Source organism: Passer domesticus, chromosome 12 (assembly GCF_036417665.1).
Source record: "Passer domesticus isolate bPasDom1 chromosome 12, bPasDom1.hap1, whole genome shotgun sequence".
In the NCBI taxonomy this organism is placed as follows: Eukaryota; Metazoa; Chordata; class Aves; order Passeriformes; family Passeridae; genus Passer; species Passer domesticus.
Genome location: NC_087485.1, coordinates 14,728,449 through 14,746,817, shown reverse-complemented (window position 1 = coordinate 14,746,817; position 18,369 = coordinate 14,728,449). Strand labels below are relative to the sequence as shown.

The following is an 18,369-nucleotide window of genomic DNA, read 5'->3' as shown; positions in this document are numbered from 1 at the left end:
GTGACAGGGAGCAACAGTGCCTGCCCTGAAGAGCATAGAAATTATCTCATGTGCTGGGCTACAGAAGGAACAGGAGGACTTGGCAGCCCTGCCTGCGACTGCCAGGGCACTGCTTCCTCTGAGGACCATAAATATTGTCACTGGACCTGAGGACCACACAGTCCCATCAGCATCTCTGCAGATCAGGGCATTGCTGCTTTAGCTAAGCACCCAGCCTGTCTCTCTGAGCAGATATTTGCCCACTACCACAGCAAAGTTCAACAAAATTTGGAGACAAAACCAACAGAGTAATTGTTTCAATGCCATACGACATCTGTATTAACATGAGCAAATTATTTTGGTAGGGATTCAATTTCATAAATGTGGCCTCAAATGCTGTTCCATACGCACTATAATGCTTTTTTCCTTCTCACCAAAATGAATAAAAACTTTATGATAGCTTCAGCACAGTACTTAAGTATTTGTTTTGTTAATTTCTTAAAACAAATTGGATTCCCAGTAAATACAAAACTTGGACAGCTGCATTAAGCAAGCAGTGGGGAAGCAATCTCATAATGATTATCATGCAGAAGCACACTACAGAAGAATTCCCAGAATTTCATCCAAACTGTTATTTGCTCTATTACAAACCTTCTATAAAACCCAATATAAAAATTCCTGAAGGAAGAGAAAGCATTTTTAAATATTTGCAAATACCCTCCAGTGATTAAAGAAATTTGTGGAGGATGAGATGTTAACAGATGATAACAGAATTAGGAGATACGTTCTTCCTCCCTGTGTTACTGCACTGAGAGGGAATCAGAGCACTTGTAACCATTTTTCCCTCCAGCTGAAAGTTTGTGAAGCCAGACCACCTAGATTTTGACCCTGAACCCTGCAGGGCAGGCATGCCCCAGGTTCCCACAGGAGCTGACCCCACACACAGCAGGTGTGGGGGTCTCATTCACCCAATGAGCCTCTGGGGCTTCAGCCATCAGCAGGAGTTGGGGTGGAAAGTACTGCTCTTGTGGTTGCAAGGAACCTGAGCAGGTGGGACTAATGGATCTGAATACAAGCCTCAGCTGCCAGGGATTTTGCATAGAGGTGTTTGTGCATTTCTGTGTCTGAATTTCTTTATCTATGGCTGGAGGGCAGGAGGACACAGGGCTGATGCTGACACTTGCCTGATGCTCTCACCAAGTGTACAGGAGCTGATGCACAGATGAGTGCTGCCGCAGCAGCACCACGTCTGTTCACCTGTTGTCTCTTACCTTTTTGCACAGATTTTGTCTTTCAGAAACAAAATAGCTGTGCACAGCAATTTTCATAATGCTTTGAGGGGACTCGTAAGCTTTCTACAGTGATGTATGAACTCACTCCCCTTGCTGCTGCCAGAAAGGAGGCCAGTGAGGAAACACCCCCAACCCACTGGGTTAGAACACACCCAACTCTAATTATCATTTATCTAACCTTGAAAAATATCCCGTTGTAAAGCAGAATATTATTGAAAAAAAATTACAAGTGGAATCTGTCATCCCATGGAGCAGCCCTTTGCGGGTTTAACAGCAAAGACAAGCTCCCAGGAAACAGGGGTTTGGGATCCTTCCAAACAAAAAAGATTCGGCCAAAAAATTGAAATCTCTCTTCTGTGAGTAACTAATTAGACTTTGACAAGTCTTACAGCCATTATCATCCCTCCACAGGCCTCTGCAGGACATGCTGACACGTGGAACTCATTTTGGTGAGCTTCACAGCCCCTGGGAAGGAAGGGAAGTGTCTGTGTGTGTGCCTTGAGCAGTGCAAAGCCAGTGCTAATGAAGCCACCTCCCAGAAGATCTGCTTGGCTTGGGTGCAACACCACACTGACACTTTCTGTGGCCAGAGATTCCACCTGGGATTGCTCAATGATTTTTGCACCTTGCTGCCTGAAGGTTGTGCTCTGACTGTTCTGGCTGTACCAGTCCCTGGGACTGAGCTGAAGACAAGCAACACATCTCTCCTTGTTACTTCTGATGTCCCCTGTGTGGTCTCTTCCAAATGGACTCCTCCAAGCTCTTGGGAAAGGAGCAATGTCCAGCTGTCACAGCCCCTCACCTGTGCAGGGGCTGAACAGGGACTCCCCCAGCCACCATCCGTGGCCTCACAATCCCAGTACTTCTGTCAGCCTTGGAGCATCCAGCTGACACTGGAAGATGCAATTTTCAACCCACTCACTGATTTAATGCAGACAATCTTCTGAAGGGGCTGTTTGTAGAGTTTGTACTCTTCCTTTGATGATTTAGGAGGACAAGGATAGGATACTTGATCACAGACTGCAGCAGAAGTAACTGTCCATAGGATGTGGAGTCCTCCATGAAACCTACTATGCTCATGTGCAGATCCTATAGAACAAAATCCTAAAGGTGTGTGTATCTATATATGGAAAAAAAAAATCTCATTTCTTCTTCACCAAGAGAATGTCACACCTACTGATGATTTTCCACATTTCTCAGCCTAGAAAAGCAGAGCAGACCTTTCTGTGGGGAAAAATCAGCTCCCCAGATTAGGGGACATCTTGTACTCCACCTCTGCCTCCAGGGAGGGAAAAGAAGGGCAAAGCCTGCCCAATGACCACAGGGTAAATCCAGGGCAATGCATAAAGTCAACATTCAGTTGCAAGCAGTATACTAATTTACCCACAGGTTAGAAGTGTCTACTGCTGTTTCATTAAATAATAATTCCTGTAAATTTGAAAGCATAACTGTAATCAACCCTAAAGGCATGGTGTTCCTATTGTCACTGTCACTAAACCACCATACTTATTTCCACATGGTACAAGATATATTTAATATTCTCACACAACATTATCTTCTCACAAATTTTATCAGAAGTTCAGGAGACTGTGCTCCCTTCTTGATGTGGTTTTGTGTCTTCAAATACGCACCAAGGCAGAAGATCCCTGTGCTGTTCCAAGCAGAGTCATGTGCTGGGGCTGCTCTCCTCCACAGCTTCAGGAGATCAGCTGCAAGCTGGGAAAACACATTTTTGGAAAGACTACAGCCCCTGAAGAGTGTTACCAGGAATAGAGGCACTAAAAAAACACCTGGCAGTTCTGCAGTTCTTTTAATGCTGGGCCTCATTCATGATGGGCTTTATGTTCATCCTGATGAACCTTTCTTTATTTTAGCAAAGTTACACTACAATAAAATGAAAACACTAGAGAGATTACTCCAATCCACCATAACTTGGTACTTCTTTAAACGTAGGGTTTTTTTTGGGTTTTTTTGTTTGGTTTTTTTTGGTTTTTGTTTTTTTTTTTTTTTTTGTTTTGTTTTTTTTTTTTAACTGTAAGAATGCCTTAAAATACCAGTGTGTATTTTTTAGCCCTGGGTCCCTAAATACCTCCTGTTTTCCATATTTCTATTTCTAAGACAGTAATTGCTACTGAACCAAACTGTCCACTCTGCTCTGTAACTCACTGGACTAGCTCAATTGTCAAGATTAACTAAATGAATAAACAAATAATTATTTCAGTGATACCTGTTTATATTTACTATTTTAAATGATGTTTTATGTTTGTTACTTTATAGCTCTATGCATTTTATAAAAAACTACTGCAAAAAGGGAAATGCAGGAGAGATGATGCATTTTGCCACTTGAGTAAAACATCTCCAACCTTGGCAGTGGTCAAGTGAAAACTGTGTGAAGAAGCATAAGAAATGAAAATGAAATGGGGAAATCTAATTTGATTCCTTCTCTCAATGCCTTCCCTCTCTCAATGCAGTGTACTTTCTGTTTGGGGATGTATTAGCCATCAGTGAAAACTAGTCTTGTATTTGAAATGAAAACAAAGGAAACCTACCACTAATGTTAAATTACAATGGTTTAATTTCTTAAATATACAGAAATTGCAAAAAAAAATTATTTTGTGTGATTTATCAGAATTATGTGTGTGGCAGTTGAAAGGATAAAACAGATGAACACTCCACGAGACACTGGTTTCTGAAGAAGGGCAGTGCAGGATTGCTGTGCTGGTGTCTCCATCTAGAATCCTTTCTTTCTGTGGACTCGTAGGCACCTCGTATTTTAAATTCCTTGCACTGCACCAGGGTTATGGTACTATGTTACAAAGTTATTCAGAAACCTGATTGGCCATGTTCCTGCAATACATTTTCCTAACCCCAAGATAAAGATCCATGCATCTCTTTACCCTTTAAACAAAAAAGCTATTGTAATAGCATGTAGTGTGATGCATGGCATGAATACCAAAACATGTACATGCACTGCTAAACTGTTTAAGTATGGAAGAAGTAGTGTCTAATAGCATCAGGAAATTGAAATTTAAAAATTTTTCTCACTCACTTATTTGATGAGAACTGGGCTGCTGACAGGTGAAGCAGAAAGTCATTTTTCAAGTTAAATGCCAAGTGGTTATATAGCATAATATTCAGTCAAAATTAACCACCTCACTGCTGCATTGACATACAGCATATTTAATGGCAACTGTTTCTGCAAAGAAAACTATAGACCCTGGGGACTTCTAAGAAATGGAAAGAAAATCTTAATAATACTTCAGTTACTTTCTAGAAACAAAGAATGATAGCGTGTCCAAACTCATGGCAGAGAGAACAAAACATAACTATTTGTCAAAATTAGAAATATAATTTTTTTAGTCTGTTCCATGTGCAGATTGCATGTTTTAAGTCAACAGATGTGCCTACCTAATTCAGGAGCCAGTTTGGATCCACAGCACAACTCAGGGACAGAAGAAAAGCTTTTTGGTGCATTTCAGAAAGTTCTTTGGAGAATCTCAGGGTCATGGTCCTGCACAATGACGTCCTTAAGCTTTTGGGACTCTCACTATCATCTCTGAGGACTTCACACAAAGCAGCTTCAAGCTATGGATTGAAAGTGTAAATCTCTCTCCAGTGAGAGATTTGCTTCCATCTTTGGCATTTAATCTAGATTTGATCCAGATTAAATTATTTAGCAACAAAAGAGTAAAATATATTCTGAATGCCTTTTGAAGTTGTGGGAGTTGAGCTGATAACACAGCTAGCACTCAAACCCAGAAGAGACAGTCTGATTGAGGGATTGCACTCTGACTCAGGAGTATTTTTCATGTATTTGTTTGCTTTTCAAAACTTGGTAACTATTCCAACTATTCCCTGCATGCAAAATCTTCTTTGTGGGATAGGCTACAAGGAACTTCTTTTTATGCAAAAAAAACCCCTGACCCCCACAAAGGAAATTTTATTTTTCAAATAATCAAAGCACTTAAAAATTAAATTCAGAGAGAAAGGAAGCATAAGTGGACAGTAAATAGAATTTTTAAATGAGAATAAACCCCTATGTATAATAGAAAAACAGGGGAAATGGCAGGCAGTGGCACACTAAAAAAAATGTATTATCCTCTTTTGCTAGCCTTCTCTCATAAAAATTTATACTCCAGGTGGTAAAATTAAAAAAGAGCAGAGCAGAAGAAAACACCAGGGAAATGAGTTTAGGTGGGATTACCAGTTTTAAAGCATTTAAATGGTATTTTGATTTTCTTTCCCAATATCTGAAGGGGCCAGGCAGGGACCCCAGTGTCTCCTCCCACCATCAGCACCAGTGTGGATGGAAGCTGGAGGGTGACCCCCTTGGGCACTGACAGCTGGTCCGTGGCAGCCTGGAAGGGATGCAGGGAGCACACAGGGTTGGTGCTGTAAGGAACACTTTCCATCCAACACAGGAACCAACAGACCCACAGCAGCTGGGCTGCCAGGAGGCCCAGGGAGCAATGGGAATGTCTGGAGGATAAGCAAAGCAGGAAAAATCAGAGATCTAACCCAAAGAAAGTCCTCTAAAACAAAGGCAGAGACAAACTCTTAAGGCCAAAGATCTGCCTGTCCCTTCTCATCAGTAAAGTCAGGCTTCATAAATGAGTATATTGTGAAGGGAGATTATTGAAGAGAAAAGCATAGATGGCTTTTTGTATATATCAAAATTCTTTCTTTTGCCTTGACAGGATCAAGCGAATAATTCCTCAAAAAGTCACAGAGCTATTCAACAGGTGAACAGCTGCCAAGACAATTTGAAAACTCCACATTATGGTCCATCATGTAACTCATGTTTGCTCAGTAAATATTATTCTCTTGGGACATCTCATGCAGAGAAACAGATGCCAGTTGATGACCCAACCTTTTCCTGGTCTTTCACTATTGTTTATGTGAAAGAAATACAGGTAGATATTTATAAACAGAAATTCCTCAAATCTCACCAAAGTGATGTTTCCTTATGTTCTGCTCCTCTTCTGTGCAATATATCTGAGGTTTTGCTGCTTGAACCCCAGGGAGGGGAGGTGGGGGAAGAAAGATTGTAGTTAACATATATGAAACTATCTGGAGGATTTATGGTGCATAAGGAAAGTAAAAACCACAGATTTGTATAATTTTTGCTAGAAAAAGATGTATTGAGCTGGCAGCAGCAGTAAGATGAAGGGAAATCACAAAATCCTTCATAGTATTGTATAAAAATTGTCAAAGTGTTGGGATACCCTAATCACCCATGAGCCAGCTGAAAATAAAGTGTATTTATACTGGAATTTTTCAGCATCTTTGGACAGTAGTTTAGCTTTGTTGTAAGTTGTAATATTCCACAAAATACTGCTTATTTGATCTTGTCATAGAATACAGTAATAAAAGAACTGTAAATGTATCTTATTTATCAGCAAGTCTGCACATTTGGGTTATCACAGGAGACATGGGTTGTTTTTCCTTGAAGGAACTGAAATGTCTGGTGGTTACTTTAGATGAAAACAGAAACAACAAAAAGCACTACAGAGATATTTCTTTTGGTGGCTGAATGTGATGCTTCTTTCCAATTATATCTTATACACAGTTATTAGAATATGGTTTAAGGGGTTTTGTGACAAAAAGAGAATACATCTAAAATGCACACCATTATTAGCAGTACCCAGTAATGTTCTGCTGCATGTTAGAATTTATGTAATAAAAATGTTAAACAGCCACTGATTGGATTTGTTTACAGGATCTAAAGAGGGGAATTGGGAAGAACCCATGAATAACTTGCCTTGGAGGAGTCTTTTCTAACTGGATACAGATGGATTGGACCTGGAAGAAGACTGATGCAAAGTGACTGTAAAACATTATTCACTTACATTATTACTTGGAGTATACTGACTATCACGAGGAGGTTTCTTCATGGTCAATCAATAGTGCCCCGGTATTAAAATATTTTTAACGTGACTCATGAAGCCTGCTCTTGCAGAAAACAGGGAAGAAAAAGAAAGAAAGCATGGGAAAAAAAATTCCACAATAATCTCTCCCTACCATGCCCTGCAGGAGTGCCAGGCAGGAGTGCCCCAGCCCTGGCCACGCTGGCCCCACTGTCCCAGGGCTTGCTCTGGTGCACCAAGCACAAACCTTCCCTGGAAGTCAGTTCTGCCAGAGGCACCTCCCTTGGGAAGACAAACCAGGAGCACCCACTGCTCCCTCTTTGAGTCCTCCCTCTGACCTTCTCTTCTCCTTCCTCACTATTTCCCTCACCAGATAAACCCAATTATGGTCCTGAAACTTAAAGGTGCCACCTGCATGCTACTGATCCTGACTTATACATGTTCTTCTCCCTGCTATACTGGTAATCAGGAGCCCACAGGATTTTCATATTTCAGTTAAGCAGCTTAAAGTAATTTCCCTGGAACTGATATTAAATTCTGTAGCATGAATGCTTGTGTGTGTATGTATATAAGGATGTGTATGCATATGAAGAATTTTTGCAGAACAATTAGCACTTATTAAAAGCAATTATCTCTTATAATTGAATGAGATAACTTTAGAGATTAAGTAACAGGGGAAAAAAGTCTAAAATGGTGAAAACAAAAACTGTACAGACGACAGTGTATTATTTAATGGCAATGCCTTGCTCCAGAGGAAATAATGACCAATTTCATCCTCCCAGAAAGAAAGGATCAAACTTTTGGATGTGTAACAGAATTTAATAGTAAGTTCTAAAAATCATATTCATTCAGCAATACTTAATGCCTTAATTTACTTCTAATGTACTTTGAGACAGTGAAATCTGTATTGTAATATCTGATAAAAACCAAAAATTAACAGAATTTTCTGTTGGCAGAAGTGTAAAAACTGGAAACATGAATTATCATAATTACTGAGTGTATGGTATATCTCAAAATAAATCTGCAATAACAATTCTATTAATTCAGCATATGTATCTGGTTTGTGTTACCTGACTAGAGATAGAGAGGTTGATGTTAATATCTAATAATTTACTTATTTATTCTTTGAAATGTTTTTGTCTGTTAAGATAGTTACTTCCCAGTGCTAATTATATCAATATCTATAAATAATTTAAATCAAAGCAAGCTTAACAGTACATAAATGTACAGAAAGGTCTTCAGTAAAGCTTTGTTTTTTCTAAGGCTAAAAATATGGAAGTAGTAAGTTACTCTCAAGAATTCACAGATGTCAACGCCAAAGCTGAATATACAATTTTGACTGTGTCCCTCATGCTGTCATACATCAGTGATGTACAAGTCTATTGATTTATATGATTATTACTGCTGGTTTAGTAGATTGCTTTAAAGATATAAAGCACTTTTGTATCAATCTTCTTCAAAAAAAATTAGAGTTTCTGAGTTGGAGGTCTCGTGTTGACCTTTCAAAAGAGTGACTGTTACCCACAAGGAGCTTGGTCCAGAAAACTCCATGCCATTGTTTTCTTCCTTTTTTTTTTTTATACAATATCTTAGATAAGCAAATCACTAACAAAAAATCTACTGATTAGCTTCTCTCCTCCTCCCTCCACCATGAAAATATACTGATTAGCTCCACCACACATCCCACTCCAAATAATGCTGCTGCCAGTTTTGATATAAGACCTGCATGTCATTAACATGCAAGCCATGATCTTGGAATTCTTAAAATTATTATACCTGGCTTACAGAAAATAACTTTTAAAATAATATGCAAAATAACCTTTTTTAACATAAAATTTTCATACCTGGATTCATGAAAATATAAAGGATAAAAGAACCAAAAGAGACAAAACCAAAATAAGCCAAGAACTAAAAAAAAAAAACCAAACCAAAAAAACCCCCACAAAAACAAAGCAACAAAACCCCTCAAAATCCAAGCAAATGCTACTGGAAAAATGGGCAATATCAAGGGTTTTTCTTCTCCCTGGAAAATACTTCCATGCTGGTCTGGCTTATGCTTAAATGAAAAGAACAGGTCAGGGATAACACAAAGTAATTTAAAGGACTTACACTGCAATACATAGGATTGCCCACAGCTACACCTTGCAATCACCCAGTTCATATTTTAGGTCCTGACATAAGAGTTCATAGTATTTTACAATTCTATGTTCCATGTCAGTGGCTGACTGTGGAGTTGAATATCAGTCCTATTTAAATCTGCAAGAAAATAGCTGCAGGTGACATAACCTTTCATGTAGTACCACTGTGTACATATACAAATAATTGAGGCTCTTGACCCTGTCTACGCACATACAACTGTAAGTACAAACTTGACATTTTGATACTGCTTGTAGCCTTTCCCGTTGTTATTTTCTGTTTCAATAATCCATTGCAGGTAGAAAAATGAAAGAAGAAAGCATGAATGATTAATGCTGTCAAGGTAAAATAATGTATTTAGAAAAATCTATAAATCTGTTATTTGTGGCATTTTAAAACTAAACACGACACTCTTCGGTGCCACTCAGCCTCTTTTACAGCAGATAAATGTAAACGTTTTGCAGAAACAATGGCAGCACAACCCTTTGAACACTGGTTTTGGCACCAAAAGTTAAAGGGATCGGCTGTAAACTTCTGTGTATAAATGAATATTAAACAGAGATGAATATTCATACAGTGTTATTAATATTTAATGTATATGTATGATGAAAAGTGAATGTGAATAAACTGCTTTGCCTATACAATCTTCCTGCCTTTATCTTCCTGACTGGGTCCACACAGGGATTGTGGCCTTATCTTTGGTAGTTTTTCCAGTTTGCAACTGTAAACTGAATGTTTGGAATGGACTGTATTTATATTTCTGAAAATATTTAGCATACCTACCTTGCTGTCAGACAGGACAATATGCCTCCGTAACCATGTGATATATTTTAGATATATATGTTCACATAAATATAAAAATATTTTGCACTATATTTAGTAGTTGACATTAAACTTTGAATCAACAATGAGACAGCTGAAGACCTGATGACTGATTTTAGATAGTTTGCATTTTCCTTGGACTATTTTTATCTTTTAAAAAAAAGAAAAAGCATGGAAGAATAAGTACCAGATTCACCCTCCTTTCTGGGACCAGCCTTGCATAGAGCCTGGTGCTTTTTTCATGGAATGCAGGTCCAGCTCTCCTGAAGCCACTGCACTCCAGGAGCTGGGCATGCACTCATACTCCCAGGCTGCAGGCAGCTCCCTGGGGATATCCCAAACTGACAATAAATTATCAATACCACTTGGAATTGAAAGAGATCCTTGCACAACGTGCAGATATTAAATTATATCAGCCCCCCACCAATCTGCACTTCTGCTGTTTTCTTTCACCTCTGAAATGACAGCCAGGCAATCAAGGCAAACGTTGGAGTATAAACAAAATATTCTCCTCTAAAGTAGTGAGGAGCCTTTCATGCTAACAAGATGTTTTCTCACTATGAAGACAAGAGCATACAACAAAGCCACAGCTATCTGCTAAAATGTCTTGGAGATGTTACATTTGTTAGGTGCTCCAGCAAGTCATTTAAAATTAAAGTTAATTAAATTAATGTGATATTAGCTGAATTGTTTCACTTGATAAATCTGTAAAGCCCAAACTGCACAGCTCAGGTTTCAGAGATGAGTGTATTAGCAATGCATGCAAATGATCAGAGTTTGCAGATTCAAAAAATAATTAAAGCAGATCTATATGGCTTGCAGCAAATTTCACCTGAAGTCTCAGCAGCTGAAGGGCTTTTAAATGATGCTTATTGCTAGATATCCATACTGCCCTTGAAGTGTAATTTCAGTTTTAAGAGAAAAGTGTCCATACTTCCCATTATATTCTGACCCATTCTGCATACATTATTTTAATCCCCACTGTGCTCCTTTCCAGTCAATTAGGATTGTTAGACCCCACCTACAGAAAGCCCTTCCCACCTACTAGATGTCACCCCGTAAGAAAAGTGGCTTTGAAATTGTTTCCCTGCTTAAATGTCTGAAGAAACGATCATCCTTAATTCATGAAGAAATCAGAATGTTCCCTAAGTCACACCAGGTGACATCTGAAAGGAACAAATATCTTTGAAAATCAAAATAAAATTATTTGACATGCAAAGCAAATAAATATCATTACTGGAAGAAATTAGTTTCCTATATAGGAAAAGTTTATATAATGAACATTTAAATTTCTCTTTCAGAAAAAAAAGACTTACTGTTATTTCTGTGATTTTTCTCTGCCTTCAGTTTGAAGAGCTTTGTTGCCCAGTACAGGTTGCTCCTCATAATGCTGTTACTGTGTTCAGCTGCTGTTTCATTTCTCAGGCCAGAAAGTGAAACTCAAAATACTCACTGTCACATATAAGGATAAAAAGAAACATAGGCAAAAATTCAAATTAAGTTTGCAGTCATAGTTGATTGGAATGCGCCTGAACTACGAAACTTGCTTAAAGATGCTCACTTCATGCAGCCAATGGGGTTTAATAATTTAAAATTAACTAAACTCTTGTAGTATAAAATATAATGGCTCTGTCAGAATCGAAGAGTAGAATGTTAATTTAGGATTTTAAATAATAATTCTGAATAAATGGAAATGTCATTAAAAGGTAGTGGGTTTTTTTTAATTTTAAGTTCATAAAGGGACACCTTGAATTAATACAAGCCATTAAAAATACTCCTAGAGTGAGCAAAGACTTACAAATGTCATAACCCTGAGTGAGCCAGAAAGAATTTAGCTCACACCTGAAATATTCTAGGTCGTAAACATGAACATGCTCACATTGAAAATACAGTAAAACTCATATGTATATTTTCCAAATCACAGAGTTCACATTATTTCTGTGGGCAGTATTTTCTCAAAGTCCCCTCCTGGAAATTCACCTCTCTGCACATCAGTGCTTGCCATTGCTTCCAGCCATTGGCCACCCTTTGTTCTCTGCACTCACACTTTTAATGTCTGCATGAAACTTGTAAGGAGCTCATTCCCTCCTTCACCAGCACCAGTAAAAGCGGGAATTAGCCCAAGTTTTGGCCAAACCTTTTCCAGCAGGGAGCAGCAAGGGTGGCTGATCCCAAGGGAACATGCTCTGGGGAATTCCGTGTACCCTGCCAGCTCAAGAGGTCATAGGAAGCCAGTCACAAGGGTTTGGAGTAAAACATGTAATTGGGCTTGTTACAGCTGTAGACAAAGTCTTTTCCTCATATTCAGATTAAATTTTAAAAAAAGGAAATGAAGTGCCAAAGGTGCCAGCTCAGCAGGGCTGAGCAGTCCCAGCAGCAGAGCTTACCTCACAGCTCTCCTGCTTGGTTTCTGATCAAAGTTCCTGCTCTGAATTGGGTGCTGCAGTAAGGCACTCTGCAAACGGGACCCCTGCTTTGGCAGCAGCACCCAGGACAGCCTTCCTTGTGTTTTAGCAAATCTGGGTTAGGGTTTCAGTCAATGTCCAGACTTAAAAATTGGTTAAACTAGAAATTACCATCCCATTAGACAGAAATCTGAGAGAAATAGATGTCAAAAGCATGACAAACCACTCAAAACACTGATTTTGCACTGCAAAAGACGCATTGCATCTTTTTCCATTGGAAGTGTAAAACATTGCCACACACAGTGGTACTCCCACCCAAACACCTGCTGTTGGTTAGCCAGAGCCTTTTCACCAGTGCAGCTCCATCGGCCTCTCCCTCATGTACCACCAGGGCTGGAAAAGTGGCCATGAATTATAAACCAGAAGAGGTTATCTTTTAATTGCATAAAGAAGGAAAAAATTCCATTTCATACAGAAATACACACACCTTACATGCAAAATAACTCACATCCCGAGTGGGAAAACTTCTGAAGCTAATTTCTTGTGACTCTGCATGTCATAATGAGACTTCCTGGCCTAATGAAGTGTGAGCTCCTGCCTGTGCTGTTGGGAGACCTCTCTCACATGTGGATTCTCTGAAGTTGGTCCCTCAGTAGGAGCACTGATTTGGATTTCCCTCTCCTACCACCCGCTTTCCTTCACATGGCCTCTGGGAGCTCGCTGCTCCTGAGGCTTCCCATCCCCTGTCAGAAATGGAATTGTCATCACAAGCCTTGGCATTATCTGGATCAAGGTTTACATGCAGTTGCTGGAGCCCAGGACAGCCTCATGTACCCTCGTGTACCCTTGCATAAAATATTGCTGAGAATCAAACTATTATGTCCACTCCATTCCAGATCTGTCTTTTCCCACAGAACCCCTCTCGGGACCTCATGGTCCCTGTCCTCACAGTTCAGGATGTGGGAACACTGACCTGACAATATGCAAATACTTTTTCCAACGTTAGCACATGTCAGCAAAAATGCTTGTGTACACCACAGATTGCTCTCCCTGCAATCAGCTCCTCTGGCAGCAGCTAATGAGCCACCACACATTGTGTGGTGACAGGAAAGAAAGGCAAAGGCTTTTGGAGCAAAAACCTGGAGGAGATGAACAGGACCTCCTGCTATACTGAAGTTTTCCTCTTAAAGCTGAAAGGAAAGGCTTCTTCACTAAGTGAGAAGAAAACCTCAGCTTGTGCCACATCCAAAGGAGTCACATCTGAATCCCATTTGTTCCAAAGAAGGAATAGTATTCGGGATTTATGTACAGCAGTGCATTTCAAGTGAAAGTTCAAGCCCACTGTACTGCACAGCGTGCATGGATTCTGCTGGACTGAAAGACAGCAGGAAACAAATGCACCCATCTGGCCACATAAATCAATCACTGAAATCTGAAGATACACCCACAGAAGGGAAAAAATGATTAATAGATCTGTGATGTGTAAATTTTTATTTAACTCTAAAATCAGACTAGAAATCGCTTTTTGAAGAACACCATGTCAAGGACATGAGGACTTTGCAATAGTGAGAATCTTCTAAATCTGTCAGAAGAGACAGCACAGATTAAAAGCACACAGTGAATCTGGAAGCAGCAGTGGGAAGGGTGGCCTTGGCCATGGTTTTGCCATTCCCACCTGCACACAGTGGCTGTGCCAGCTGGTGCTGGACACCATGGCAGGAGGGAGCACTGCCCTGCCTGTGAGACACTCCAGCAGTTTGGTTTCAGTGATTCCCGGGGACTCAGCTTCATATTGCTCTTGCTCTACATCCAGTTCTCTCAGTCAGTTCCAGTCTCACCACAGTGGGGACGCTGCTGCAGAAGCTGCAGCACCAGAGGCTCTGCTGGCAGCTGAGGATACATATGTGGGTTTTATTCGGTGCAGGAGGAAAGCCCCAAAGACAGGAGAGAGCACAGAGCCCAATGTCTCAGTTCAGCATTTTTCTCCCCCCGATCTCACGCTGCTTTTCTGGCAAAGGGTCTTATCTGGAGTAAATCCTGCTGAAAGGATACTTCTACATTGATGGCTTGGAGGAGACACTTCTGGATCTGGCCACAATCTCCCTGCCCACGTTGTCTGACACATGGGACACTTCTGCCCCTTAGGTCTACTGAATTGTCTTAAAAAAATACTAAATCTATTCCCAGGCACACAGTCACTAAAAATGCAGTGTTTTGGCTGACTTTGGCTCACAGCTCAAGTATTAGCTTCTCAGAAACCACCTACCTCAGAGACAAGCTGGGCTCTCATTAGTCACTTGCTAAACGTAGCCCTGAGAGACAGCATCACACAGCTTTTTGGGGTTTAAATCTAAAACTTTGGACAACATTTTTGTCTCACAAATGGACTTTTTCCTGCCAATATGCTGATGCCTTTTCAAGAATCTTCATGTGTCATTTGGGAAGGAACACAACCACACACCAGAACACGGATGTGACTGAATTCTTTGACATCATTAACAAGTTTTGTCATTCCACAGGAGTGGTAATTGCCTCCACAACATTTAGGGACCAGAAACAACCATCTTAATCTAAACCAGCCTGTCTTAGCAACGGGAAGGCCTTGAAAACACAGTCTTTTTAAATTGGCTGACACAAAGCTCACCCCCATCTCTATCAGCATTGCAATAAATAAATGATTACAGTCAAACTACTGCCACTATTGTTATTAGCAGCCTGCAAGCAAAAGTTGAATCAGAAGAACACTGAAGAATGAAAAAAACTTTTAATGCTCAGCTCTATTTCAAGTCAGACTAATTCCACTGGTGAAGGTGTGATATACTCACCAGCACACCTTCAGCCTTGGTTCCTGTCACTGTGGGCACCCAATTTGCAATCACCACCACATTTTTTTGTTTGTTTTTTTGTCTTCCTTTATTCACTGACTTCTGCAAACCTTTTGGAGGAGAAATGAAGACTACTATAGCAGCTTTTAAATTGACTCTTATATTAAGAATTTTATGTTTTTTATATCTGCTCTGAAAGGGTAATATGAAACTTATGAAATATTTACTAAGTGTGATGCATAAACAACAAATCACCTCTTTTCCATTAAATATTTTTTGTGAAAGATATTTTTAATAAAATACTGCAGCTTGCAATTTAATTACAATGAGTAATTAAAACTTAGAGGATAATCATTTTTGGCAAAAAGTCAGTTTTTGTTAAAATTTTAAGATAGAAAAAAGATGCATATTACGACCATAATACTGTTAGTAATTAAGATAAATGCATCAATTATTAAAGATGCAAACATGTCAAGCAAGCATAACTAATTATTTGAGCATGTTAACAGTTGTTTAATGTTAACAAGCAGTGAATTATTAAAGACCCCATGTGTCACATTTTGGACTGCATAAAATATAATGTTCTGGAAGAGTTTATGATTTTCAGGTTTTGCTTAGATCTTTCCAGTCAGATAAGCAATAAATTTAAGATAACTTGTATTTAAACTGTATTTCTAAAATAATTAGCTGTAATTGTGTAATGAAATGTTGTGTTTCTCACTGTCTGAAGACTTCCAAATTCAGTTAAAATTACCAAAATGTATCAATAGGTGCTCTAAGCTGTAAATACATCATTTCTGTATATGAGTGTGCAATTTCTTCATTAAAAAGAGATATGGTATTTGAGAAGCTTAAACTGTCAGAGCAACAACTATACTGAGATGAAAGAGTGCATTTTATGTGAACTAATGCTCATATTGGTACCTGGTTTTGGATTTCAGTGGCTGAATACATTCCAAAGGAAATATCCACAAAGATCCCCTTCAGCCAGCTCCTGGTGACTGCGCTAACACAGCTGCACTCCCATCTCCAAATACCTGTTAGTGATACCACAGCATCTGACATAAGAATGAAAGCCATCAGAATGGTCTAGAGTTGTACAAACCATCACTCTCAATACTGAGACTCAGTTTGTCTTGGTTGTGGGTTTGTGCTGAATGGGTTGTTTTGTTTTTGTTTTTTTAGACAAAGATAAAATTAGGCTTATTTCCCAGGACTTCCTTCCAGTAGACTGAAAAGTAAAATCTTTTTGTCCAAACACTAGCTGTTAAATCTTAAATTCTGGTGAGTCCCCAAAGGATTTGTTGCAAACCAGAGCGGAGTCAACATGTGACTAGCGATCTGCATTTTGGATATTTACTGCAATAGCTTTGCAGTGCTAGCTAATCTCATTTGCAGACAGACAGACAGCTGTCTCTCCTGCTGAGGCATCGTGGGGCAGATGTGCCCAGAGCCCAGCATCCCCCTGGGCCAAGGCTGAGCCCCAAAGGTGACAGCCCCAAGGCTTGGCTGTGCTCACACCCACCACGGCTGCTGCAGCCCCCGAGGTTTGTCCCCTTGCACTGTCACAGCAACCTGGAGTAACTCCTACTCTGTTCCAGCAGCTGCTGGGCCAGATGATTTCAGCAGCAACAGGGAGAAACCATATCAGTGGCCCACAAAGGGGAAGGTGAGTCTGTGCCTTGCTGAACTGCACTCAGGGTGGCTGCTCGTGGACTTGGGGGACCCAAACTTTGCTGCCAACACAACACAGCACTGGGTGGCCCCCTTGTCAAAACAGGTGACCAGCACCACCTTGGAGATGGCTGGTGTCAACTCTTGTCAGGGGGAAGAGAGGCCTGGAAGCACCAAGGAAACATTTGTTTGTTTGTTTGGTTTTAGCAACATATTAATATGAATTAATGTTTGCAAAGCTCTTTGACGTCTTTAGATGAAAGTGGAGCCGCACACAGATTAGGCTGTTAATTGGGTGGCCGGAGGGTATGCAAACAGTGTGGACCCACACAACACTTAGCTCTTTGCACTGATGTTTAAAATCTCTCCTGCCCTGCAATTAAGCAGACATTTCACAGTGGGAGGACAGGTCTCACCTCCAAAAACTTTTCAGCAAAATTCCCCCGTAGTGCTGAAGAAGAGCTCTCTCCCAGCCATCCTGCAGCACAGTGCCATGCCAGGGTCTGACTGCAGTCTCAGGGCACAGAGAATAGAGAAGTTTCTTTACCATGATCTATTTTCTAATGAAAATAACTTGATTTATGCCCCTCTTGGATAAGTATTTTAAAGCTGACTGCCTTGAAATGTAGCTGGAGTTTTTAAATCCAACCCATCACAAAAGCACAGAGGCCAAAGCTGGACTCCCCGGTGGAAAGATGCTGACAACAAAACTCCAGGAAGTTCGTAGAATGGCACTTCAAGCCCAGGACAACAGTGGTATTTCAGGTACTGGAGGACAAGCATGTCTTTTGCAGATAATTTAGTGTTCTCAAAAATACACAAAGGAAGTTTGGGTACCCTACTGGTCTTCTTTTTAGTTCATATTATTTAGTATTTCCCCCCCAATTTTTCTTCCCGTTTCTAGGTGACCTCCCTCCTGTGACAAGGTCTCCCCATTATGACAGTGAGCTCTGATGATAATGTAGGTAACATTCAGACTGAGACCAAGTGCAGCAGAAAGCCATATTTCACTCCTGACCTTCAGCTCCCCCTCTAGTGCAATGCACACATTATATTTCCTTTCACTCATAGCAGGACCAGTGAAACAATGCTGGATGAAACAAGTGAGGTTTCCTCAGCGAGATGCCAGGAATGAATAAAACAGTCTTGCCATTTTCACTGCACCTATGACACCCACCACACAACTTTGCCTGGCTCTTTTAAACATTAAGATCTCTGCTTAGCAGAGGCAGGGAGGGAAAGACGAGGCAGAGAGAGAGAGAGGTGCCAGAGCACTCCCTGGCACACAGCTCTGTGCAGCATGCCCAAGCTGCCACAGCGCCAGGGGCCTTGGGGGAGCTCCCAGTGACACCCCACAGGGGTCCCACCC

General features: G+C 40.3%; 1 long non-coding RNA gene across 1 annotated transcript; it reads right to left on the bottom strand.

The window, feature by feature from the left end:
* Positions 1–15,330: 15,330 nt before the first annotated feature.
* On the bottom strand, positions 15,331–18,214 carry LOC135279733 (uncharacterized). The gene is made up of 3 exons (XR_010346926.1): positions 17,417–18,214; positions 16,251–16,363; positions 15,331–15,436 (listed from the first exon to the last, which is right to left on the bottom strand). It is a non-coding gene; the product is annotated as an uncharacterized LOC135279733 (long non-coding RNA).
* Positions 18,215–18,369: the final 155 nt, after the last annotated feature.